This window comes from Rattus rattus, chromosome 9, assembly GCF_011064425.1.
Source record: "Rattus rattus isolate New Zealand chromosome 9, Rrattus_CSIRO_v1, whole genome shotgun sequence".
Classification (NCBI taxonomy): Eukaryota; Metazoa; Chordata; class Mammalia; order Rodentia; family Muridae; genus Rattus; species Rattus rattus.
In genome coordinates, this window is record NC_046162.1 from 89,786,954 (window position 1) to 89,814,063 (window position 27,110).

At 41.3% G+C, this 27,110-nt stretch overlaps 1 protein-coding gene and 1 pseudogene across 1 annotated transcript in view; both read left to right on the top strand.

Moving 5' to 3' along the window:
• The window catches only part of Myo1d (myosin ID), a 272,879-nt gene that overhangs the window by 127,266 nt on the left and 118,503 nt on the right, over positions 1-27,110 (top strand). The window lies entirely within an intron of this gene.
• Positions 8,055-8,150, top strand: LOC116910728 (annotated as a pseudogene).

The window sequence follows — 27,110 nt, forward strand, 5'->3', positions numbered from 1 at the left end:
TGTGTATGTGCACATGCACATGCATGTGTCTGTATGCCCGCACACTCCTGCATATGTATGTTAAAAATCACTTCTGTGAAGACTTTCAGGGTCATAGCATATATACGATTGGTATAATAAGTACAGCCAAGTTCCTATTCAGAGCAACTGCCAATTGTACAACCACTGCCTACCGGTTATCTCTATGAGGGTGACTGTACCCATGTCCCACCAGTATGGGATTGCTCCCTACATCTTATCAGACTATCAGCACAATGGTAAATATTTCAGAGTTGTTTTAGGATCTATTTACCTGGTTATTGTTAAACTTGAGCATTTCAATAATTGATTGCTTGGGGAGGGGAATTATTGCAAATTGCCTATTTATATTTCTTTGTAATACGTTTATTCTCTGAAAAACTCTTACAATGTGTTTTTAGCACACATGCATGCACACACTCACACACGCAGACACACACACACACACACACACACACACACACACACAATCATCATCATCTTCTCTCCTTACCACCCTTCCTACCCCCACAACCCTGCCCTTGAACTTGGAGATTCCTTTTTTTTCCTTTTCTTACCTATCGAGCCCAGTCTGTGTGTCCTAGAGAGTCTTGACCTACACTGATCTGTGGTCAGTCTGTCAGGCCACACCACTGAAGGAGACTGACTGTCCTCCCAGTGGCTGTCAAAGGCTAATAGCTCCTCAGCTAGTGGTAGGATTTCACGTTTGTCTTCCTCCTTCAGTGCTGAAATTAGCTTGCAAAGGTCTTCTACGTGCTGTCACGTATGTTAAGTTCATATGCGCATTTAACCCGTTGGATCTGGAAAACATTGTTTCTTGGTATTATCAACAACCTCTGGTTCTCACAATCTTTTGGCCACCTCTTCTTGGGAGGAGTGGTGGGCTACAAATGTCTGATCTAGAGGTAATCGTCCTACAGCCTTTATTTTGTATATTAACCAGTTAGGGGCCTTGGCACTAGTTTCCATCCACTGCAGGAGTTGCTGTGGTGAGAATTGAGAGGTACTCTAAAGGTAGGGCAATAAGTCATTAGGAATCAATTTAATGTGTGTCTGTTTAGCAGAATAACAGTCTGGGGTTTTCCCCTAGGGACTATGACCTGTCTGTCCACAGGTTGTTGGTCCCTTCAGTAATGTCAGATATGGGATCCATCTCATAGAGCGGGCCTTTGATCCAATCAGAACGTTGTTGACTACTCCGGTAACATCCATGACTGTACACCAGTGGGCCTGTCTTGTCAGGTCAGCCTCTCCAGGTTCACAGCTTGGTGAGACTGATGCTCACTCTTCTCTGCCATCATGCATGGCACTTCCAGCGCCGGGACACCGACCTGTAGAAATGAAGCTTCCAAGTTAGTACCAGCTTGATGTCCCATGTTCTATGACTCAAGAATGTAGTGTCTTCAGCAATAAGGTCTTACTGTTAAGTTCTGGGGGGTAGCCAGGAGTGCTGCAATAGTTCGTAATGTAATAGTTTGTCTATGTGACCCCCAACAGCCAACTCTAAAAGGGTTTACCTATTCCTGGTCCTGAGGTTTTTATTTGCCAGCATAAAGTGTAAGTTTGGGGCATTATCTCCCTATTGTGGAGGTAATCCCAATAAACTACATATATGTGTAATTATACGTTTTATGAAGCTTCTATTGTTTAGGTCTTTTGTTCATTTTTCTTCAAGTTGGTGTCTTCTTGATAATAAGTAAGATTCCTTGAATCCAATTCTTAACATTGCCTTATATCCACTTTTGACATTATATGTTTTCCTATTTTATCTTATAGACATTAAAATGACATGTATCTATAATGTGTTCTGTGAACACAGATTCTTTAATTTCATACTTTGTATACGTTGTGCTTTATACTTTGGGCTTTTGAATTTTATTTGAGAAGAATTCCTTTGTTTCTAGATCACAAAAATATATTTTCTCTTAAGAATTAGATGAATTTCTCTCTTACATTTAGCTCTTTAATTCTTTTGTAATACATATATTAAATGGGTTCACATAGGAGTCCTATTTGTTTTCCTTTCACATGGTTGGCCTGTCTCCTTTGTGTGAGGTAAGCCCATCACAGACCATCACATGAACATCTTAAATCTAAGAAGAAAGTCTTTATTGCTGGCCGGTGGCTGCATGGAGAACTTGCCCAAATCCTTACATCTTTTTGTCTTTTTTGCACTAAATCGGCACAGTCACACTTCCACTAGTAAGAAGCAGAACAACAGAAGCTAAAAGGCACGGTTAATACCTTTAGAGCCTGTCCTGGAACTATGGACCAGGCCTCTGATGGACTAGGTCATTGTTCCTACTTTGGCAGGTGTCAGGACCTACGTGCTGGGTTTCAAGGTCAGGATGGTTCCTCTAACATGGCTTCCGTTACAGGAAGGTCTTGGCCTGTTACATTCTCACACCAACTCCTGCATAGTCGTTCCTTTTCCTTTGCTGTTTGGAGCTGCTTATAACTCGTGTTGAATATACTGTTTCCCTGCTCAGCTCTGTTCCAGCTTTTCTGTTTGTCTTTATTTATATTAACGCCACACGGCTTTTACCACAGTATGTCTTAAGCTTCTTAGTTGTGAGTTACAGCCCATATGTGACTAAGTAACTGAGTGTGGAGAGTGCAAACCTTCTGAACATGCAGAAAAACCAAAATGAATTCAGAATCAAACACGTAATGAATCTGAGATATTTGAGGCAGGGCTCAGCTATGTTACATTGTGAACTTTACTGCAGCTTTGATTCAGAACACCTGACGTGCCCAGTTTACAGTGTACAAGCTATTACAGCACCAACCAATCCGCTGCAACGCTTTAGATCAGATTTGAGATCACCGAGATCACCGCGTGCTGTGAATTGCACTCAGTGTTACAGTGCATGCAAGTTCGCTGCCCTTATAGAAACACAGTTGAATTACAGAAAACAAAGACAATATTTTCACACTGTCACTCTTCTGTGTGTATCAAATTAGTGTATTCTTAGATTGCATCCTTTTAGAATGTTTGATCTTAAAAGTTGCTGTTTGAATGGCGGAGTTTTCTTTTTAAATAGTGTTGGTGCTGGGTATGATGGTACCACATCTTTAATCCCAGCACCTGGGAGGCAGAGTCAGGCGGATCTCTTAAGTTCCAGGGTAGCCAGGGCTACGCAAAGAAACCTTGTCTTGAAAAACAAAAACAAAAAATGATAAATGAACTTTGGCTCCTATGTGTATTTCATTAATATGCTAATTTTCTTTCATCTTTAATAAATGACAAAATATATGTATCCCAAAGGGTTGTTTTAAATTTCTTTACTGTTTATTATTATTAAATATTTGATCTGTATATATATTTTATACATATAATTGTATATTCATATATATTTAGGTAACCCATATATTTAGTTATCTAAAACTTTCTCAGGTGAATAAGGTTCACAGTAGGGAACAGTGAAGGAACCCTGTCTTGATGTAGGATAAACCCACTTTCTGTGCTTTTCTTTACTGTGATGGATGAGACCACATAAAGACCTTTATCCTGCAATAAAAATTTTAATGTGTGTAATCGGTTCATTAAACACAACAGTGATCTTTATTAGGACTGTATTGAATTTACAAAATCTCTTAAAAGGATTAATATTTGTGCAGTATTAAGTGATCTATTATGAGTACAAAATAGGTTTATTAATTAAATCATCTTCATTTGCCTTTAGACCAAAAAAAGGCTTAGGGTTCATGATTAATTCATAGATACTTTACTATTTTTATGCTAATGAATTTATTGTATTTTCTACATAGTAATGTTGGTGCAGAGACTAATGTTGACTTATGTTGGGTCTTCTGCATCAAGAAGGAGACATTGCTTAATTCATATTTGTGACTAGTTTTCCTGGCTATGCAGACGTAAAATTATCCCTTCCCTTACAATTGCCAAAGTGTTTCTAAGTCTTGGTCTTCATTCACTTTACCTGAAATACAAAATAACTTTTAAACTGGATTACAGAATTCTATTTAATCTCAAACAATTTCTTTGTACTAATTGCATTTTGAACATTGCCCTTGTCCACTTCTGTTTTCCTTCTTACGAATGACTATGACTTTGGGTCTTTATTTTCTGAACACTGAACTATTTTCATGCACCTGTCACAGATCTTCAAGTCCTTTCCCTGGATCCTCAGTGCGTGTCTTTGAGGGAGCTTCGTGGTGGTGGTGGACTGCCTGGTTGGTTGGTTTACTTGGTTAGTGTCAGGAGCCGGCTATGTAGCTCTGGCTTGAATTAGTCATCATAGCCATCCTGCTTCAGCCTTCCTGGTTCTGGGGAGAGTGTGTACCCACGCCCAGCTGTCTGTTATGATTTTGTTGTTAATTTCTGTTGTCTTCCTTTAGATCTGATAGTGTATTTGGTCTGTCCTTTGAAACAATCCAACCAGTGTTGTTCTCAGGTTCACTTCCTTAGGAAGACATCTGGACCAGACATTTGTGTGAGCAGAATTCAACAATGTTGTTGAGCTTTGTGTTTCCTTTTGTCTGTTGTTATGTTTGCCTTTCCTTGAGACAGGGGTTTAGTATGTAGGCCAACCTAACTCGATACTCGGTTTCGCAGGATATTGGGATTGTAGGTATGTGCCACCTCGGCAGTTAGCTTTCTTTTGGTCTTTATGATGACCTGTGGGTTTTTGTATTATCTGTTGTGGAATCAGTTTTGATCATTTTTTTTCCCTAGAAAATCATCCAGGTTCTTAAATTTAATTGAGTAGACTTGAACCCATTTTTCTTCAGATTCTCCACACTGTCTGCAGTCACTCCTTCTCATGCTTACTTTGTTTTCTCTCCAGCTTTAGTGATACATTTGACTGTTGGTCCCCAAGGACCATGTTTCCAATGTACTTATTCTGTAATTTTCTTACTTTTAGTTTACTAATTGTGTGTTTTATCTTGTCAAGTCTTTTTTAACATGAAGAAAAGAAGTGAGAGTATCCTACTCCAATTTCTTTCACATGTATTAATGATGAACTATGGAAGGTTTTCTGGGATTTGCTTTTCCTGTATACAAGACTAGCTATCCTATAGTGCGTGCATGCATGCATGCCTGTGTGCATGCGTCTGTCTGTCTGTTAGATTCCTTTTTTTTTTTATTGATATTTGATTTATTATAAGAATTATTTGGCTCTTCTGGCATCATTCTAATATTTTAAATGATTATTATAACTATGTATATTTTATACTTAAAACATTTTATACTTAATATTTCATTCTTTGCTCCATGGTTAATTTGCCAATAGTTCTTTTTTTTTTTTTTTTATTAACTTGAGTATTTCTTATGTACATTTCAATGTTATTCCCTTTCCTGTTTCCGGGCAAACATCCCTTCCCCCCTTCCTTATGGGTGTTCCCCTCCCCACCCTCCCCCCATTGCCGCCCCCCCGACAGTCTAGTTCACTGGGGGTTCAGTCTTAGCAGGACCCAGGGCTTCCCCTTCCACTGGTGCTCTTACTAGGATATTCATTGCTACCTCACGAGGTCAGAGTCCAGGGTCAGTCCATGATAGTCTTTAGGTAGTGGCTTAGTCCCTGGAAGCTCTGGTTGCTTGGCATTGTTGTACATATGGGGTCTCAAGCCCCTTCAAGCTCTTCCAGTTCATTCTCTGATTCCTCCAACGGGGTCCCGTTCTCAGTTCAGTGGTTTGCTGCTGGCATTCGCCTGTTAGATTCCTTTTATTCCCAGCAGTTGATCTCATTTTTTCCATTTTGGTTTGTTTGATTTTGTTTGTTTGTTTTTAAGATAATCACTTCAGCATAGAGACACATATCTATAATCTCAGCTCTTGGAAGACAGAGACAGGAGGATCACAAATTTGAGGCAAACCTGGGCTACATAATGAGTTTCAATTGAACATGAGCTATATAGGAAGACTCTTTATCAAAAAATCAAGATCTGGGGCTGTAGCTCAGTGCTGTCCTAATCTGTACGAGGCCCTAGTTTCAACCTCCAATGTACACACACAGAAGTTGGGGGCCAGTGAGATGGCTCATAATGGGCTTGACTACCTGAGTTCAGTCCAGGGGATAGAAGAAGAGAATTCCCATGATTATCTCTGACCTCCACTCGAGTGCCATAGTATGTGCATCCACACATATATGCATCCACACACAACAAAGTAAGTAAATAAGGTGTAATCATCTTCCCCAGGCAATACATGCTTTAGTGTATGTTATTTCACTTTCTAGTTTTGTGAGCTTTTTACTTCTGTTATTGCTCAAGATCACATTAGGGACTTAGTGGCATTTATTATACCATAAATTTATTTTAAGATTTATTTACTTTTCTGTGTAAGAGTGTTGGATCCCCTGGAACTGGAGTTACAGACAGTTGTGAGCTACCATGTGGGTGCTGGGAATTGAGTCCAGGTCCATTGGAAGAGCAGCCAGTGCTCTTAACCCACTGAGCCATCTCTCCAGCCCCATACTATGAATTAATAATTGTTGTCATTATCCGATTCTTGGTCCTTCACTATCTCCAGCTGGCTGGAGCCCGTGTTTTCCCAGATGATTAGGGACAGCCTGGGCTTGCTGAGCGTGGAGCATAGTACTGTATACATCAAAGCACAGTCCACGTACCATTGGCCATGGTTCCTTGCAACCTGTCATGTACTCTGCTCTCAGTTTAGAATGTCATTCAAGTATATTTTTAAAACTTGCTATAATGTATTAATTATAAGTGTTTTTCTAAAATAGCTTTTCATTTTTTAAAATAACAAACACTTCAAAGGTGGCCAGGTAGCCAATGTATCCCAAGGACTGCCCTTACTGGTCTGTCTTGGTTAAGGATTTAACTTTATCTGTGCGTTCTCACATGTATTTGCTAACTTTGTGCTGTGTCTTGCATGTTTGTGTTTGTTTGTTTGGGTGGGGGTTATAATAAAGCCCATGGGGGTAGGGTTATAATAAAATCCTATCACAAGAATGATCTGGTGGAGACTTAAGGGTGACTCATTAGCAATAAGCTTACAGTGAAAATTGTGAATTCTGAAACTTGAGAATAATCTAGCTGTTAATTGCAAGGGACCTCTGAGGTTTGTGCACAGAACAGAGTAAACTAACCACAAGACAGACTGAGCAGAGTCATTCTCCAACCAGGATTTTTGTTGCTTCTTCAGCCCGTTAGCCCCCTCCTCTCAGGAGCTATTTACTGTGAAGCTTTGTCAAGTGAGGTAGGAAGCCAAGCAGTCTTTAAGGCCCTTCTAAACAAAGCCCTCTTCCTTCTATAGGAAACGAACCACATGCTCTGTTATTTCTCAGACTAAACGCAAAATAATTATTTCTCAAAAAAAAATTACTCTTCCCTTAAAGAAACAAATCAAAACTTGCTTCTTAAGATGGAATCTGGCCAATGGACGTTCTTCTGGTTACTTTATATGCTACTGTATCTTCTAAGAACCGTGTAGACAAGTCCGTTTGGTAACTAAGGGAACTAAAGTTCTAGTTAAGGAGATGGGCGGAGGTCACACAGATGATGAATGCTAGAACTGGAATTTGAACCCAGGAGCCTGCCTCCCACACACACAATGCACTTGCTCAACAGTGCTAACATTCAGGGTGCCCTGTTGTGAGGAAAATCATCTGTGACTCACACACTTGAAGGAAAGTTTGTAAAACCAGCCACAAAGGTGATGAGGGGGAGGCCTATGGAGTTGGCACAGTTCCTTTGTCAAATCACCTCAGACATCCAGCAGTGTCTGAATCACTCACTGTAAAACATGTGGACCGAGGTATGTTCCTAATACAAGTGGAGGAAAAGTTGATGTTGGGGGCATGAATCAGCTCTTGACATGAAGAGTAATGCGTCTTGGTCAGTGAGTGCTGTATTCTGAGGTGTTCTCTGGGAGAAGAGATCTGTGCTTGTTAAACTGTCTTGTGAGCCACCCTTGGGACAGGAAAGGATGTGGATGACAACTGTCAGAGCATGGACTGAATTGCAGCGTTAGGGTCTGAGAAACCATCACAACGCAAGCAGTCACAAGAGTCCAACCTAAGCCCTTTAAGAGCAACTTGTCGCCCTTTCCTGTGCTCTTTTAAGGTTGTTGAGGTACTTTAAGAGGCAAACACAGAAGGGCAAGGAAAACTGCACCTTCTCTTTGGATCCTGTCTGTAGTCACAGATAGAAAAAAATAACAACAAAGAGCAACTTGTACAGATCAGGCAGAACCCCTCTCCCCCTCCCACGCCCATCCCTCCAACCCCCACTTTCTGTCAGGTTGATCCAGGCAGGAGGAGGACTTCTCTAGCAATGCTCAGCTCCTAGCTTGCAGGGTTGGTGCAGGGCTCTAAGAGCAGTGCCAGTTTATCAGATTCTGTTGTTTCGGTTTGGGAGGGGGGAGTTGCTGGGGTGGTGTGTTTTCTGAAAATCCCTGAGATGGGTTAAGACTAAGTTCAGGAGTGAATGGTCAGCAGATTGTTTGGCCTACTTTCTGAATATGAAACACAGAGCAGTCAAACCAAACAAAGCTATAGTCACAAACTGCCAGTCATGAATAGACAGCATGTTTAGAACCAGACCCAGATGCTCATCCAATGGGAACCAGTGAGGGCTGGGATGTCTCCGGATCACTCTGACCCTATGAGCAATACTGCTTCCAGTTTCTCCTTTCATGGTCCCCAGATAGACACACCAACCAGAAACCAGAATACAGTAGGCTTACTCTGGAGGTCCAGATGACTGGAAAACAGACCCTGGTGCTGCCAGTTTGGATTTGGGGCTCAAGTGGGTAGGCGTTTGGTTCTCAATGTACCAAATATTGGGATCTGAAAAAACTAACCCAAGAGGTCCCAAGAGTACAGCAAAGCAAGACCTTTATTTGAATTAGGTAGCAAAAGCTGTCAGTCAGGGATAACAGCACAGACTTGGGAATTGACTGTGCCTTTGAACAGTCATCTTGGTATTAAAGCATATGCCTAAATTTTTATTGTACTAAGGCCACTACTAATCTATAAGGGCAGACTAGGGAGCTGGACAGTGTGTGACCCTGAAGAGATACAATATTGTACAATATTTTTAAATGGAACCCCCAAAGCAAGGGGAAGCAGGGCAGGCTGCAGCATTTTCCAATCATATTTTGATACAGAGGTTGAACAAGGAAGTAAACGTTGGTGACTGGGCCTCATCTGAGTCACCTGGCTTCAGGATTCTCTTTATTTGGAAGTCACAGCTCTTGCAGTCAAGTCCCCTCCTGGACTTCTGTCCAGGAATTCAGAATGACGGGGGTACAAAGGAGTGGGCAAGCTGCACACAGTCAATTTCAGTCCCAACAGCAATACATGTATGACTTGTGTGCCTCAGATAATCTGCAACTTCCCTCTTTACACTCTTCCTGGTAACAGACAAACACCTGAACACTCAGGTAAGAGCTGGTTTCAAGACCTGGGAACATGGACTTTGTTTTGACCCTGCCAGCAGGGTCTCAGGCAACTGTCACCTAACAACAGGCGGGGATTGCATTACTGTGCCTGTCTACTCTGCTGTGTTCACAAGGACAGTGCAGACTCACGGATCTGCTGCTTGGCCTTGCCTGAGTGTTGAAATGTATCTTTGATCAGAGAGTAGCTTCTAACTATCTTTGTAGTATTTTTAATGAGTAATAAATATGGATTTGTTCATTATTTCTGAATGGAGATGTGAAATGAGGAAGACAAGGTTTCACCCACAAGAAGCTCAACTAACTCTGTCTGTCTGTCTGTCTGTCTCTCTCTGTCTCTCTGTCTGTCTCTCTCTGTCTGTCTCTGTCTCTCTCTCTGTCTTTCTCTCTCTCTCTCTCTCTCTACACACACACACACACACACACACACACACACACACACACACACACACACACGCAATGTGTTAACATTCAGACCAGTAAGGTGAAGAGATTATGATGCCCTGGGGAGGTAGTGACTGCCAGAGGAGCTCAGTGAAGGGTCCAACCTAAGCTGAGGAAAAAGGATTTGTTGGGGGACAGTTACAAAAGTTTACCAAAATCTTAACTTTTTTAGATCTATTTTTTTACTTGAAATTGTGTTTCTACAAATATAGTAAAAGAGGGCTATGGGCAGGGAGGAATCTTAAGGAAGGCAAGGGATGCAAGTGACACAAAGCAGAGGAAGGGACCAGCAAGAAGGGACAGGGAGATTAAGAAGGGACAGTGGGTGGGAGCCAGGCATTGGTGGCACCTGCCTTTAATCCCAGCACTCAGGAGGCAGAGACAGGTGGATCTCTGAGTTTTAGGCCAGCCTGGTCTGTGGAGCGAGTTCCAGGACAGCCAGGGCTACATAGAGAAACCCTGTCTCAAAAAAATCAAAGCACAAACAGGAAAGGAGAGGTGGGGCAGGAGTGAATAAGAACGAATGAGAATAGAGTGTGTGTGGTGATGTAAAGTCTATCTCTTTATTTGGAAGGCTTTGTTTATTTGTTTAAGACAGGATCTTGTATAGCCAGGACTGGCCTCAAATTCACTAGGTTTGTTCTGAACTAACGATCTTTTTTCCTGTACCTCCAGAATGCTGGAGTTGCAGGCTTGCTTTAGAACACCCAAGAAAATCCATTATTTTGTCTGCTAACTGTCTCAGTTACTTTTCTATTGCTGTGAAGAGACACCATGACCAATGCAACTTATAAAAGGAAGTGTTTAATGTAGGGGCCTGTGATTCTAGAGGAGTCATGGAGCCTGCAGGGGCACACAGAAGCCAGCAGGCAGGCAGAGTGCTCAAGCAGTGCCTGAGAATTTATATCCTGATCCACAGGCATGAGGCAGAGATGGGGTGTCTGAGTGTGGTGTAAACTTACAAAATCTTAAAGCCCACCCCCAGTGACACACTTCCTCCAGCAAGGCCATAGTTCGTCCCAAACAAACTATTCAAATATATGAGCCTGTAGAGGCCATGCTCATTCAAATTATCACAGTAATATTTTTTAAAATAATAATCTTTTTTTAAAAAAGAAAAGATACATTTATAGTAAAGTAAGATCGTCATCAGTAGTATGCCAAGAGTTTATACAGGCGGAGCTCATCAGAGCTAGATCATTGATACAAAAATAAACTAATTGACACTAAGGTTCATGGGTAAAATAAACTTATGACAAATATAAGTCCAAAGTCTTGTACAAAAACATTCAAACTTGTTTCCTTATAACAAACTCAGACTATTCCCTGGAATGACGAAAATTGCCCTTCCCATGTTGCAAGAGAGCTCTTACCCGCCATGCACATACCCGGATAGTGACTAGCTAGCACTACAGCAAGGAGGACTGTTCACTTAGCCTAACTCCCAGTCTTCTAGCCGCACAGGAGTGCTTGCTAACAGGGTATGAAGAGCTGGCTTCTTCTGCCAAGGCTGCTCGTCGTCAATAACTGCTGGTTAGACTGCAGCCTCGAGTAGTTAGACATTGTGGGGACTGGGGGAGGGGATTTGTTTTGTTCTGTTCTGTTTTCATCGTGGCTAAAACATTTGCTTTCTACATTCCCCTGTGCATAGTTTTCAGCAGCTTGGTTTGGTACTTGGTGTTTTGTTTGACTTTTGGTTTGTTTTAGTAGCTTTTGTTTTCCACCCAGCATAATAGTGTTTTGTGTTTGATTTTTTTGAGATAGTTGTACTATGTAGCCCAGGCTTGCCTGCACTCATTCTTCTCCTGCATTAGCTTCCCCGGGGCTGGGATTATAGGCACTGCATCACGATGCTGCCTGCATATAGCATTTCAAGATTTTCCTTAGAGTAGTACAGTTATCATTTATTTAAACGTTGTACTTCTTCATGTTGTTATTTAAAACTTTCCATGTAACTGGGAATTGAGGTTGCACGTCTTTAATCCCAAGTACTCAGGAGGCAGAGCCAGGGGGATCTCAGTGAGTCTGAGGCCAGCCTGACTTCCAGGCCAGCCAAGTCTATGTAAAGACCCTGTCTGAGAAGCAGGCTTTAGTTTACAATTTCCTTAATAGTTAACAATTTGCTTTTCAGTTTTCATCATTTCACAAAAGACTTCAATTAACAATGTTGTGCATTTTCTCTTCCCTTCAAGTAAGCCTGTTCTTTGAAGAAGTTGCTTTTATTAAAGACCCCAGAAAGTTCATTTTTAGAAACTTCTGTACATTGCAGGAACATGCAGGCATAGATCCAGTTATCTGTAAGAATGTTGATGTTGCCAGGTGGGTGTAGTGCACACCTTTAAACCAGCACTCAGGAGACAGAAACACGTGGATCTCTGAGTTCAATGCCAGCCTGGTCTACCAAATGAGTTACCCTGTCTCAAAAACCAAAACATCAACACTCGTTATGATGGTCTCTAGAATACTCATCTGTACACGTCTGAACGAGTAAGAATTTTTACAAAAACAAATAGCCTACTTCTATTCTTTGGGAATTATTTTGTTCTTAAAGGATCCCTTAAGAGGATTTCAGCAATGCCCAGGGTTCCCCTGGAACACACTTTGAGAACTGCTGCTTTAAAGCCTAAACTCTGACTAGAAATGCTAGATTGTGGTGTGAACATTTTTAAGTATGTTAAAAATTATCCAATTGTTCTTCTTTGCTGTTTGTCCTTTTCTGCTGCATGCTCAGGCTCAGGGGCCCACGAGCCTCTGGGGATGTTTCTGTCTTCACCTTCCATCCCCCCACGGGAGTGCTGACTTTGGCTTTCTTGCAAACTCAGCCGTAGCTGTTACGTGTTTATACATTGGTAGCGCTATCAGCTAGTTTCTTGCCATATTCCATGGAAATGGGAAGAGAAAAGTGCTGTGGTCAGTTTGGGGATTTTAAATAAATGTTTACCAAAGGGGAAACAGAGTAGCCAATTAAGAACCTGATGCCTTCCTTTGGAGAAAACCAATGATGGCCTCAGTTGCCCAGCTGAGAGGAAATGAGCAGACCATGAGAGTTGTTTGGGTGGAAGGTGATATGAGGTAGAAATGAGGGGGTCCTGTTCTTCCAAGTTGAGGTCATAGATAGCTAATGTCTTGAGTCCCTGAAACAGAAGGGACGGGACAGAAACTGGCATATATTTTCAGGACACTAGTGTAGGCATGATGTGTTTCGAGTATAAATGAGACATTCAAGTAGAAATGACTGCCAAGCAGTTGGGGTGGAAAGGAAGTAGCAATTTTCTTCTTTTGTTTGTTTTTGTTTTTGAGTTTCTCCGTGTCTCCCTGGCTGCCCTGGAACTTGCCCTATAGACCAGACTGGCCTTAAACTCAAGAGATCTACCTGCCTCTGCCCGCTGAGTGCTGGGATTTAAAGGTGTGTATCACCACCGCCCAGCCAGCAGTTTTCAAACACACAGTCACCAGTATGTCAAAGTAGACCGTGATAACTACAAGGTACAGGGGAACAAAATCTAAGGAACAGAGTCTTCCAGCAAGAAAGTCTTTTGGGCATTTACTAATAAGCCTTGGAAGCAAGAACAGTGTGGGAAAGTGTGTGTGTTCTTAATGAAGAAACCAAGCATGTTTGTCCTCTGAACCGTCTAGGAGATTTCAGCTACTGAATTTGAAACCTTATCCTGCATATATTACTAAACTGTGCTATTAGAATAATATTGCTGTGTACAAGTCATTGATCTTACAATTCTGGAGAAAATCTCTGAGATTTATGATATAAGCCAAAAGCTGATCCATTTAAATATGTGTCTGCATCTGCACCTTGACAAATGGCAGCCTTTTAGAAAAATAAAAAGGCTTCAGCAAAAATTATCATTGGAACCACAGACGTTCTTTCCTTCCCACCCTCAGCACCCTCCTCCTTCTCCCACCCAACTGGTGAATAATATGATAAAAAGCATATTTGGAAAATAATGATGGCTTGTCAAAACCAATTTGTCTCATCCTTGTCTCCTCCTAGATGTGGCCAGTGTCATCTGTTGCCCCTCCACAGTCCACTTCCCCCACTGTCAGTACGTGTCCTCTGCCTCCCTTCTCCAACCCGTTCCCCCACGTCGGACTCTGATGATTTGCTTTCCAGAAAGAGCAGCAAACCCGTTGCCTAGGTGATAGCTCATTACTACGGCAACCAATTTGGTGCATCAGTATGAATCCCAATTTTAAAATGTAATTATGCCAAGATGTGTACATATGCTTCAGATTTACTTAAAAGAAGTCTGTTCCCCATTGGAAGGAAAACATTTCCTGTGTTAGATGAAAGAGGGGAAACCTTTATTTTCTTCTCTCGGGCTGGATACACCTTTCAATTGAGTCTCCCCGTGTCAGGGAAACAGCTTGCTTTGTTTTTTTCCCTCACCACTTTTGTTTTAACTTGAGATGTTCCCTTTCTCAGACATTTCTCTCTTGAGACCTGTCACTCACCGCCCAACAGCTGTTGTCTCCATGGCAACCACGTCTGGCCCCTATAGGTGGTATCAGAGAAAAGGGGGAGGGGATGGAAACATGGCTACATTTTCATTGCTCTTTTCTGTTTTAATTGCTACAAGCTGGAGAGATTGGCTCTTTGTAGAGCATTCATTAGTAAAAGGAAAGGGATTTAGTGAATAGATGTTTACAGTAAATCACAATATTCATGCTACCCCAGACTCAAGAGGAGCAAGCTGGTGAATAGGAAGCATACAATCACAAGTGGAGCTGGAAATGCGTTCAGACACCAGAAACAAAAGCCCTCGAGTTGCTGCCGAGCAATTCATTTTTGCTCCTTCCGCAACAAAAATAATTGTTCTAAAGATACAAAGGGCATATTTGGGTGCAGGGAGTATTTATTTTAGTTACCTGCCTTATTAAATATGCCTACTAAATCATGTAAGCCTTGCAACTCATTAAGTTTCCCCTTTATTGCCACTGCGGGAAGCTCAGCTGCGGAGGCCATCTTCAGTTCGGGCTTTGTACATACTTACTCTCCTCTGCTGCCTTCACCCCTGCCCCACTGCTCGGCCGGCCTTCTCGGATTTTGTGAAGAACATTCTATTGTAATGGCTGTTCACCACTTAGTGAAAAACACCTGCCACTTAAAGAATGTTTAGGGTTTGTTTGTTTATTTGTTTTGGATGGGGGGGTTCTATTTGTGGTGTGCTGTGGGTGGAACCCATGGCCTCAACATTTGTAAGGCAAACTTGTCTTATCATTGAACCATATCCCTAGTGCAAGTTTAAAAAATTACTCCCTAGCATATTTAATTTTTTCACGTATTTCATTAGCCTAAGAAAATGTAACTGTGGAACAAGGTAACTATGTAATAAGATGTGTGGTTTAAGTATGAGTACCACACGGTGAGGTTCTTTGTTTTCTTTCCTCTTGCTTAGCAAATATATGAAAGTACTACCAAGTGATATAGGTGAGTCTGAGATGTCTGGTGTAGCCGAATTGGTGAGCTCCAGGCTCAGTTAGACTCTCGAACATAAGGCAGAAAGCAGTAGAGGAAGACACTCAGTGTCAGCCTCTGCGTGCATGAGCACACCTATGCTTGCCCATTTACATGCCACTGTACAGACGTGAATACCTGTGCACATCATATGCATGCACACCTATGCTTGCCCATTTACATGCTTCTGTACAGACATGTATACCTGCACACATCATATGCACATTAAGTGGTGAGAACTTGTCACAGAATAATTTAGCAGTATATTAAAAAAATCTAAAAGGGGGTTGGAGATTTAGCTCAGTGGTAGAGCGCTTGCCTAGCAAGCGCAAGGCCCTGGGTTCGGTACCCAGCTCTGGAAAAAAAAAGAAAAAAGAAAAAAGAAAAAAAAAATCTAAAAAGGTTTTGCCTCAATGGTTGGAACTGGAAAATATCATCCTGAGTGAGCTAACCCAATCACAGAAAGACATACATGGTATGTACTCATTGATAAGTGGCTATTAGCCCAAATGCTTGAGTTACCCTAGATGCCTAGAACAAATGAAACTCAAGACGGATGATCAAAATGTGAGTGCAGATCGCCATGAGAGACACAGCCAGAATACAGCAAATACAGAGGCGATGCCAGCAGGAAACCACTGAACTGAGAACGGACCCCTGTTGAAGGAATCAGAGAAAGAACTGGAAGAGCTTGAAGGAGCTCGAGACCCCATATGTACAGCAATGCCAACCAACCAGAGCTTCCAGGGACCAAGCCACTACCCAAAGACTATACATGGACTGACCCTGGACTCTGACCTCAGAGGTTGCAATGAATATCCTAGTAAGAGCACCAGTGGAAGGGGAAGCCCTGGGTCCTGCTAAGACTGAACCCCAGTGAACTAGACTGTTGGGGAGAGGGCAGCAATGGGGGAGGGTTGGGAGGGGAACACCCATAAGGAAGGGAGGGGGAGGGGATGTTTGCCCGAAACCGAAAGGGAATAACATCTAAAATGTATATAAGAAATACTCAAGTTAATAATAAAAAAAAAAAAAAAAAGGTTTTGCCTCCATTCTAGCTAATTAATATTAATTAAAATTAATATTACTCTTCTAATTAATTAATATTAAGAAAATTCTTTAAAATGTATGTAAAATTTATTTGTAAAAATTTTTCTTACAACATTTCTTACGAAAGTAGAAAGCAGTGGAAAAATTTAAATATTAAGACAATAGTATATATTATACATCTGTGCAGCAAAAAACTGTACAGCTATTAACAGGGGCTGTGTAAAAAAATTAACAATATCAAAGTGTTCATGATAAAAATAACTACAATATAACATGATATTAAGTATTATTTTCTCTTAGCTGTGTTGTTCATTCTCCATCTACTTGCTTACAAATTCATCCGAGTTAAGTGCACTGAGGACTCATTGGAGGCAAGACTGTAATCTTACATAAAGAAAATGTATTAGTTTCATCGGAATGTCTTAATGTTGCCAAACATCATATTCTATCCAAATTTATTAATGAGAATCTGTACTTTTTTTTAATCTAATTATATCAGGTGTTGTGGCACACGCCTTTAATCCTAGCACTTAGGAGGCAGAGGCAGGTGAGTCTCTGTAAATTTCAGGCCAATCTGATCTACATAATAAGTTGTAGGACAGCCAAGGATACATGGTGAGACCTTGTCTCAAAAAAAGGAGGAGGAGAATCTAATTGTAAAATAAGATGTTTACTTAGAATATTTATTTAAATTAGGATATTGAATATAGAATTATAAATAATATATTAACTCAGGATAGTCACCTATTATAAATGGTTTTATTTTGTATTTGTATGGCTAGGAAATGAGTCATTTATAGAACTTGATGCAGCTCAAAACAAAATGTGAGTGGGATCTAGTAGGTAAATGCCTGCCCTCCACAGTCTGCAGTGTGGGGAGGGTGTGCTCATCCAGGGAACAGTCAAGTAAAACTGAGATGTGTTTCAGTTGCATGTGCCTCCTAAGTATAAAAACAGAAAATAAGTTATTGTAATTGACACAGCAGCAACCACCCTGTGTGGTGATATTTTCTTATAAGAAATGGCATTTCCCACCGTGTGTGCCATCTGAGTTCCTGTCATCCACATTATATGAAGCAGAAAAGATGGAGGAGAGAGATGATCATTGCACACACTGGATTCCTTTACGTGGTCTCATCTGAGAATCTGTCGTGTGAACTAGTGTAAGAGTCTGTTCTTTACATTTGGAAACATCCAGTAAAAACGGAAACGGGGTGAAGAGGCAGAAGCCACCCGGTCTGCAAACTTGCCTCCAACCATGGCTTTCTCCTCAGTCATTTCACCACGAAAGAGAATAGAAGTGTGCATTTTCCTTAGTCACTCGATGAATGACATTTGGGCACTGAATTTTGTCCCACCCCAAAAAAGAATTATTAAAATCCTAAAACTGGCACTTAATTTAGAATTCCTTTGGGAGCCAGTTTAAGGTGAAGATTTTGTGTTTTTAACAAAATCCTTTTGCTGTGAAAACAATGCTCAACGAAACTCAGGCTTTTCCATTTGTCAGCTATCCCAGTTGTCTTTCAAGTGGATGTTTGTTTATGCCAGACTCCTCTAGAACATACTGTTAGACTGCTCTAGAGCCATGGCCATCAACGTCGCTCTTGAAGGCCTCCCCTGCTGAAGAACATGACTGCTGCCAAATCTCTGCTGTCCCGAATGTTTCTGAGTGGCTTGGCTCTTCCTCATGGCTCTGTGACAGGTCAGTTCTTCCTTCCATGTTCTGATAACCCCACAACTACTGAGCCCTCCCTGCAGACCAAGCTTCCATATGACCTTTTCTCAGACAAGCACCTCTCAGGTATAATACATACATTTGTGTTATTCAGGCTAATAATGATTAATTCACCATCAGACACTTTTTGGGAATGAAGTCCTGAATGGAGCAGAAATAGATCTTATCTTTGTGGAGTATACCTTCTAGTCAAGGAGTGAAACAAAGCGTGCGAATAAAGAAAAACTACAGATTATGTAATACTGTGGAGCAAGGTCCCTCAGGATCAGGATGCTCTACAGAGATCTCTCTAAGGAGACTTAAAGAAGAGTGAGAGCTGACCCTAAGATTAGATCAAAGAGAAGGGACTAAGCCAGAGAAACAGAAGCAGAAAGCCTGCAAAGAGAGAGGCCATTTAAAGGCCTCTCCTGCAGCACACTGGCTGTGTCTGCACTCCCGCCACCTTGCTCATGACAGTTTCTTCAAGGCTCAGTGCAGCAGGGTTTATCTCTGCACAGGGTGTCAGCTGCAGCTTGGGTTTGGATCTAGTTTTCTGTAAGGACACCTGAGGGCGGCTACGAGGGAGTTCCATGAAATATTCATCACAAGCAGTTGATGGGTGGAAAAAAAAACCAAAAGGAGGTAGATTTTGGTGGATCCTAATGTACTTCTTAGGATCACCCACAGAAATGACTATAGGCAGTTTAGTGCTGGTGTGTTCTAGAAAAGCTGTCTAAACTGGAGGTAGGTGTTCCTGACTTTGCATGAAATCCTGGCTTGACTGGTGTTAACCGGCAGACTCTTCACTATAGCTTAAGTCTTCTGTAGTCAAATAACTATTATGTGGGTGCACACATCAGTGCATCTGTTCATATCAGTTCATCTCCCTGCCTATTTCCCAGTGACTTCCTTTTCCTCAGTGACTCTCTGCACCTGTTTCACAAAGACTTTTCATGTGATTTGATATTAACCCTTCTTAGTGCCTGACCAGAGGGAGCCGGTTAGCATCCTGCCCACTCACCTAGCAGCTGGTCCACTTTTATTATGCCCATCTGCTCGACCTGACCTGCATTCTAAAGAATCTACAGCCCTATAGTCATGCCACACTTTTAAATCACAGATAATCTGTAGAGTGCACCCACTGACTGCCATTCCTGGCATGAGTATGAGATAAAAGACCTAGTTGTGATCCCTCTCATGCCTGTGCAGCTTACATCTTAAGAAAAGCATAAAATTATTTTATGGACATATACTTGATTCTAGACAGGAAAAACATTTCTAAATATAGCAGCTATCAAAAAATTGAGAAAGGCAGATGTTGACAGCTGTTCCTGCCCAAACACTTAACCACTCTTAGTTCTCAAAGTATATCACCTCACAGAACATGCAGTTGAGACTGGCATAGACGATACTACCTTCTTGCTCCGTCTGGCGCCGCCTTGTGGTTGCAAGATTGTGGCTAACAACTTCAGCAACCTGGTTTACTGTTCCAGGGGAGAGGCACTGCTAAATCCTTGGACACTTTCCAGAAATACCGAGTAAAATTCTTATGTCTTATTGTCATGAACTAAGAACTGTATCAAAGTTATGGTAAAGGGCAAAGTGTAGTCTTAGTAAATATAAAAGTCTAGCTTATTTCATATATGAAAAGTTTTGCAGTTACTATGTAAAATTCTAAGTATAGGATGGTTTTTTAAAAAAAGAATAAAGAAACAGCATTTTAAAAGAAAAATTTCAAGCCAGGCATGGTGCTGCAAGCCTGTAATTCCAGCATTCCAGAATCGGAGGCAGGAGAATCCTGAGCTTGCAGCCAGCCTGGACACACAGGGAGACCCTGTCTGAGAACATTTGGGTGGGGGGATGCTGGGGAAATATTTTTAGTAGTTTGTGAGGATCAGAGTTTGGATCTCTAGGACCCATGTAAAATGCTAGCCTACCTGTAATTCCAGCTTCTGAAGGCAAAGATAAGAGATCACCAGAGCAAGCTCACTGGGGAAACTAGCCGCATCAGTAAGCTCTGGGTTTGATTGAGGGACCTTGCTCTGATGAATGAAGTAGAAGAACAGTAAGGATGATTCTCTGCATGAACTGGCATTTACACACATGAACATCCTTGTGCACATGTGCTCACACATGCAGGGATGCATATTCACACATCTAACAACAACAAGAAAAATAGTCCTCAAATGGATGGTGAACTTTTTAATTGAGTAACACTATAGTTAAAGTAGTTTAATCATTATAATATCAGTTCAGCTAATTATCTGTAACTGTTTATTAACAACACTTTTGCTCAAACTAAGCATTTATGAATAAAAAAATTTAATGGATAACTTAAACATGCTCCAGATATATTTCCTGCTTTTTAATTTTGGAAGTGAGTATGTCTGAAGACACAATTCTAGTTCTAGAAACCTTATTATTGACCATTTGTGCACATGAATTTATATATGATGACAATGCTGTTATTTATAGCTGCAAAGAAAGAAAACACTCATTAGTAATAGCTTATGACAGAGTACTGGTTACGTGCTCCATAGGACTGTGTACTCTGGGACCATCTAGAGCCACAGCATGGGAGGATATCACATCACAGAGCATTTGGTGATTATTGTATGACCTCAGTTTTGTACGGAAATATATGCAGACATAATAATGAGTACACTTTACCTCATTTCTTAAATTTACATAGTAACTGCAAAAATGTTCATGTGTATAAATGCCCAAATCAACATATTTACTAGAAAAATATTTAAAACATGAATGACAAGATGATCTTCATTTGTAAAGACCCCACATAAGTCAAGAGGAAATTGAAAGCTAAAGAAATAGATAAAAGAAATGTTCAGATTACAAATAACTGATAAAAATGCGGTTTTTGGTAAAGTGGTAGATGCAACAGTAACAGAAGTTATTTCAAAAGCACTCACTCTTGTTAAGCATTATTCTGTGTTCTTAATATGTAACTAAGAAACCCAATTTTCAGAAATACTTATAAAACTTTTTCAGGAAAAATGATAGTATTTTTAATTGCAATTAAAAATTAGTAGAATTAAAAATAGTATAATATTAAAATGGTAGAATTGGCTGTACTTTGTTTTACTTTGTGGGTTGTTTGTGTTTTTGTTTTGAGACAGTATAATGTAGCCCAGGCTTGCCTCCAACTCACAATGTAAAAATGATGACCTTGAACTTCTGGTCACTACCACCGTGTATAGTTTATGCAGTACTAAGGATCAAACCCAGGAGCCTTGTGCATGCTAGATGAGCCCTCTATCAACTGAGGTGCTTCCTCTGCCCAGGATTTTCATTAATAAAGACAGTTAACATCTGTGTGTAGATATTAAACTTGAGCATCCCTGAGCAAGTGCAGTACCTTCCCTTTAAGTCTGTTTTTCAACAATGGTGGCGTTTCTTTGCATCAGCACAGAGGTCTAGGAAGCAGTACTTGACACACTGATCATGTCACTGCTGTGTGATAAACCACCCAAGACAACCAAGCTTGGTCTCTGAGCCTAGTGGTGTTGTTGTGACTTAGTGGTGGCTAGGATTCATCCTCTTATTTGACCTTTTCATGTTCAACTCATTTGTATGAACTTGCACTGTCAAAAGGTCCCCGTTCACAACAAGTTCCTTTACCTGCCTTTCCCCCGAACACCAGTTACCATCTAAGAAAGATACTAATAAAGGTGAAGCATTTTAGCATCTAGCTTAAGTGAATAAGAAGCCTTTTCCAGATTACTCCATTTCCTCAGGATCTGACTTCCTCTCTCAAGAAGTGTATTCATCCAGCTTCGATGCTATAATGGTTAGTGGTGCTATGTTGGGATGCCAAACTATGTTCAAGAACACTGGTGTCTCAACAAACCTTTCCGGCACAATTCTCCATTGCCTATTCCAGAGCCAAGCTGCTAGCAAGAGCTTTAAATATTATTTGAATTTCTCTGCAGAAGTTTGGCTTATAGGGCTGAAACAGCCTTTCTAAACCAAGCATTTAAGAATGGATGTGTATTCATGTATGTCCAGACTTATCCTATGTTTATATCCTACTTTTTATGATGAATTATTAATAAAAGAAAAAACAGCACATTTACAATCAAGTCAAGACCAAGTCCTCTTAAAACACCCGTCCTTAAATGATTTCAGATGCCTTGCACAAGACAAGTACCAGTGCACTGTTTTCCATCACCTCTTAGGCTATGGCAAAAGAGACCTTTGAGATGGCATGTGTGCATTATCAGGAGCTGTTGTGGTCAGTGATAGATTCCCTAGTTAACCATCAGGATAAGATGGTCAGCTTACCAGGGAAGAACCTGAAGCACGCAGAGCCCGTCTGGGAGCTGTCCACCTGAGCAGTGCTGGATTTCCTAGCAGCAACCTTGCTGTGCGGGACTGGACACTATACGGTTAGGCCCTTTTAAAGAGGTTTTTCATAAAAATCAGTAATACTGAAAGACATGGTGGCATACGCCTTTAATCCCAACACTCAGGAGACAGGCAAGTGCATCTCTGTGAGTTCTAAGGCAACCAGAGCTACATAGTGAGAGTCCATGTTGAAAAAGAGTCAGGAAGTGGGCTTCATGACAGTTTCAATCAAATATATCATGTATTTTGACTACATTCGCTATTTCCTCATTCTGTCCTCCTCTCTTCTAATTTCCCTCCTCACTTATCCTAGAATAGACACCTTCTACATTCATGGGGTGTGTGTGTGTGTGTGTGTGTGTGTGTGTGTGTGTGTGTGTGTGTTTTTAATGTGGTATCCACATTGTATTTTTGTGATTCTGGCTTATTTCACTTAGCGTGTGATCTCTAGTTCCACCCATTTTCCTGCCAATGAGATCATCTCATTCTCCATGATGGAATAAACTTCCATTATGTGTCTATGTTCTGTGGATGTGGACACCAGGTTGATTTTGTGTTTCTACTCCTGAGGATAATGCCTCAGTGAACAGAAACAGGATCACCATAGCCTACTAACTTAGAAGTTAGTTTTTTTAAGAAGTTAGTTGTTTCCAGTTACCTCAGGAATACTGAATCTTCCTTAAGGTAACACAGGTATCTCGTCTTTCCTTTGTGCTCCCTCCAGAAGCCATATGTACCACAGGATCATCAAATGAAATAAGACTTCCATGGCTTCTAGGAACATTTTATAAGTCAGAAAAGATTGAAAGAGAAAATAATACAAAGTATCTCCCAACTAATAGAGTAATAGAAATATAACTGATATTTAGATATGGAAACTTAAGTTGCCAGAAAGATAATTCTTATTCTTGCTGGAGTCTAGCTCTGATACCTTTAGGTATATAGTAAATGTTACTTGTTCTTTTCCCATTAAAAATGAATTATTGTTGATGAATATTTAGTATCTCATTGGGCCTGTATGCTAAGAAGTAAAATAAATATCATATTATTCCAAAATGGTGTTCATAGTTAATTCGTAGTTAACTTTTTTGAGTGCTAAGAAATTGTGCAACCATTATTTAGTGTAATTTTTTATATTGCCAAAATTTGTCATTTATTTTCATTTATCAAAGCTCTTTGCTAAAGCGAAATTTCACTCTCTTATTAAAACCCTGCTTCTGGTGTGTATTCCTCACAGCAATCCATTGGCACATAATGAAAACAGCCCTAAGTAACCAAAAAAAAATTTTTCCTTTATAAGTTAAGCCAAGGTATGTAGTTTGTCAACAAACCATGATGTGCCTTATTGGTAAGTGCCATCATAGCTGCAGTGTGTAAGTCCCTCTTCATGTCTGCCTCTCTTACCATAACATTGTGAACGTCTTCTCATGAAAGCAGCACAACAAAGTTGTGTGTGTTTGCACTGTAGAAAGAGCAAGTCAGTTGAGACACGGTGATTTGGGAATTGCCTGCCTTTACAGAAGAATGCAGACTAGGCTGTATTTGAAACCAGTACTACTGTTGACTGTCAAGAAAGCTTAGGTCTCGTTCTCAGAGAGAAAATCAAACAAAGGGCACTGCCCTGTGTACGTTCACTGGCTCCCAACGAGACTCCTTGGAGACACTGTGATCAGTTCTTGGAGTTAGATCAGCCTGAGATACAGTTTCAGTATGTACTGTAAGCTGCAGAGTACAAACATCTGCCGATCTACACCACTAGGAGAATTAATGAGACGCCGTGTGTAAATCACCTCATACAGAGTCCAGCACATGCCTGGCACTCTCTCCTTCCCTCGGACTGCCACCTGATGAACCCAGTCAGTTCTTATGTGAAAGACTAGGGTTAGATGAGTAAGACACACCACTGGTAAGACTTATCAAGGTAGATTATTTTCATCACAATGTGTTTAAAGCCCCTAATCAAGGTGGGGTGTAAACAAAAGGTCAGGATTTTAAACAAAAGCAAGATCTGCATTCTTAATTTTCCCCCTTTCTCCTCAGATTCTAATGTGGCTCAGTATGAGTATAGCCCTGTGTAGTACTCTGTGTGTAACTCCGGAGGAGAGTAAGTAAGGATTAGCATAGCATTCTTAATTTCCAGTCTGTTTAAGGAGCCTAGACTCATTTACATACTCCAACACTTAAATCGTGTTCAGTTTATTGTTCTCAGAGACTGAGCACCTGTGTTCAGAGAGCACCAATAATGCTTAGATCTCACTATGTCAACTTGAAGTTCTGTGCGATTATTGTTTGTTTAGTCTATGGGTGCATGTGTGCCAATGTACAAGTGTGAAAAACAGAACAGTTCTGCGGAGGCTGTTTTCTCCTCCCACCATGTGTGTTCCAGAGATCAAAATCAAGTCATCATCCTTGGCAGAAGGCATGCTCCCTGGTTGGTGGCCCAGGCTCTGTGAGCCCCCATGGTCCCAGGTTAGTTGACTCTGGATCTGCTCGTGGTGTCTTTGATCCCTCCAATTTGCTCACCTTTATCCCCCAGTCTTCCACCAGGCTCCCCGGGCTCTGCCTGATGTTTGGTCGTTTGGTCGTGGGTCTCTGCATCTGACTGCATCCGCTGCTGGATGAAGCCTCTCAGGAGACAGTCATGCCATGTTCCTGTCTGCAAGCAGAGCAGAGCACCATTATTACTGCCAGGGGTTGGCTCTCTCCCATGGGATGGGTCTCAAGTTGGGGCAGTCATTGGTTGGGTGGTTCCTCAGTCTTGGCTCCAACCTAATCCTTGCACATCTTGTAGGCAAGACAAATTTTGGGTTGAAGGTTTTGTGGGTGGGTTGATGTCCCCCTCCCTCCTCTAGATGTCCTGCCTGGCTACAGGAGGTGGCCACTTCAGTCTCTGTATCCCCCCGCTGGTAGAATTCACAGATAGGGTTGTACTCCCCGTATCATCTTGCTTACAGTAAGCTTGGTGGCAGAGGGCAGAGAGCCTTCCAACGTTTTTTTTTCCCCCTTGGTTTCTTTCCCTGTGCCTAAGTACCATGTTTTAGAGTGGTGCACCCTGATTGTGTTCAAAATGTCTGTAGTCAAGTACGTGTTAAAAATATAAGTATTATATTATGTATATGATAGGCTTATATATCCAGAATGTCTCAGGGTATCTAATATGCTAATGTGAGTTGTAAACTTCCAAAATAGGACTTTCAGTGTACAGCTTTTCCAAACTTAATGATTAGTTAAAGAAACATTGCAAAAAGCCTATTTCAGAATTCACTGTGGGAACTCTGTAAGAGAAAGGCTTATCTCTGGCTGGTTCTGCGTGTTCAAGTATCTAGGGAACCATTCAAAACTGAGATCTTTTATAAGCACCTGACACAAAGATGTAGGTAATTTTTTTTCTTTAAGGAGGCAAAGTTGAAACCTCCCAAGACACTACTTTGGATCATTTCAAACTCATAAAGCTTGACAAAAACACTATAGTTCTCTATCAAAAAGCAGTTTAGAGGTAGCCTTGGCCCGAAAGATCATAAAGGTGAATTATCAATTTTGTAACTTCGTTTTCAAGAAACTAAGGCAAACAAAAGCAAGCAGTCACTTCAATACAGCTCCACAGAGTGTTTACTTTGAACAACATGGAGTCTTAATACCAATCCCTCAGAATTACTAGGCCTGGTAGCCGAAGCATTTTGTTTTCTTTTGTCTGCAAAATAACTGGAATTTAGGTTTCGAAGGGGTTAATGTTGAGATGGTCCCCTAGTAGTAACTGACCAAAAGGAATGCCATGGAGGAGCTTGGCAGAATATCCTGAGGGCAGGGGTCAGGGTTTAGGGTGTAGAACACATTGAATTCCAGAAAATAGGTCAAGGCATAGTGAAACTAAACTTTACAGTAAATATAATGTTCTCCATACTCTCCCTACCACTTAACCAGGACACATTCTCTAGTATCTGGCTGCTCTTCTGATGAACCCGCCTAACTCCATCTTAAGATCAGTAGCCATTTTGCTACTGCTTGCTGAAGTGAGAGATGCAGGGGAATTGCCAGATCTCTCGTTGCCATGCTGGAGTCACTGTGCGCAGCAGTGGGCTGCACCCTGGTGACAGCTAAGGGTCTGGGCAAGGCTGCACGTGAGACATGCAAGTCTCAGACATCAGGCTGCTTAGAGCTCCAGACTCAGTTACCACAGCTCAAGGAAGTGTGTGTGTGTGTGTGTGTGTTGCACACATGCCACCACATGTGAAATCATGGAATAACCTCAACTGTCAATCTTTACTGTTAACCTTTGCCTTTCACCTTGTTTGAAGCAGGGCCTCGTTTCGTTTCTTTTTCTGCTGTGTGTACCAAGCTGGCCGGCCTGCAGTGCCCAGGACTCCCCTGTATCTGCCTTCCATCCATCTCTCTGTAGGAGCACTGGGTTACAGGTGTCTGGGCTTCTGTATTTGCCTTTTTGTAAGCTGTGGGGTTCAAACTTGGGGCCTCATGCTTGAATGTCAAGCTCTTTGCCCACTGAGTCCTCTCTCCTGCCCACAGTGATCATGTCTAAATTATGTTCTACCAGGCAGACCCCCTCCACGCTCTGTGACAATAGTTTGGCTCCCCAGGGCAGCTTATAATGATAGCCATTCACATGTACTTCTCCAAGTCTCCTTTTTTAAAATGGCTGAAGATTTAGT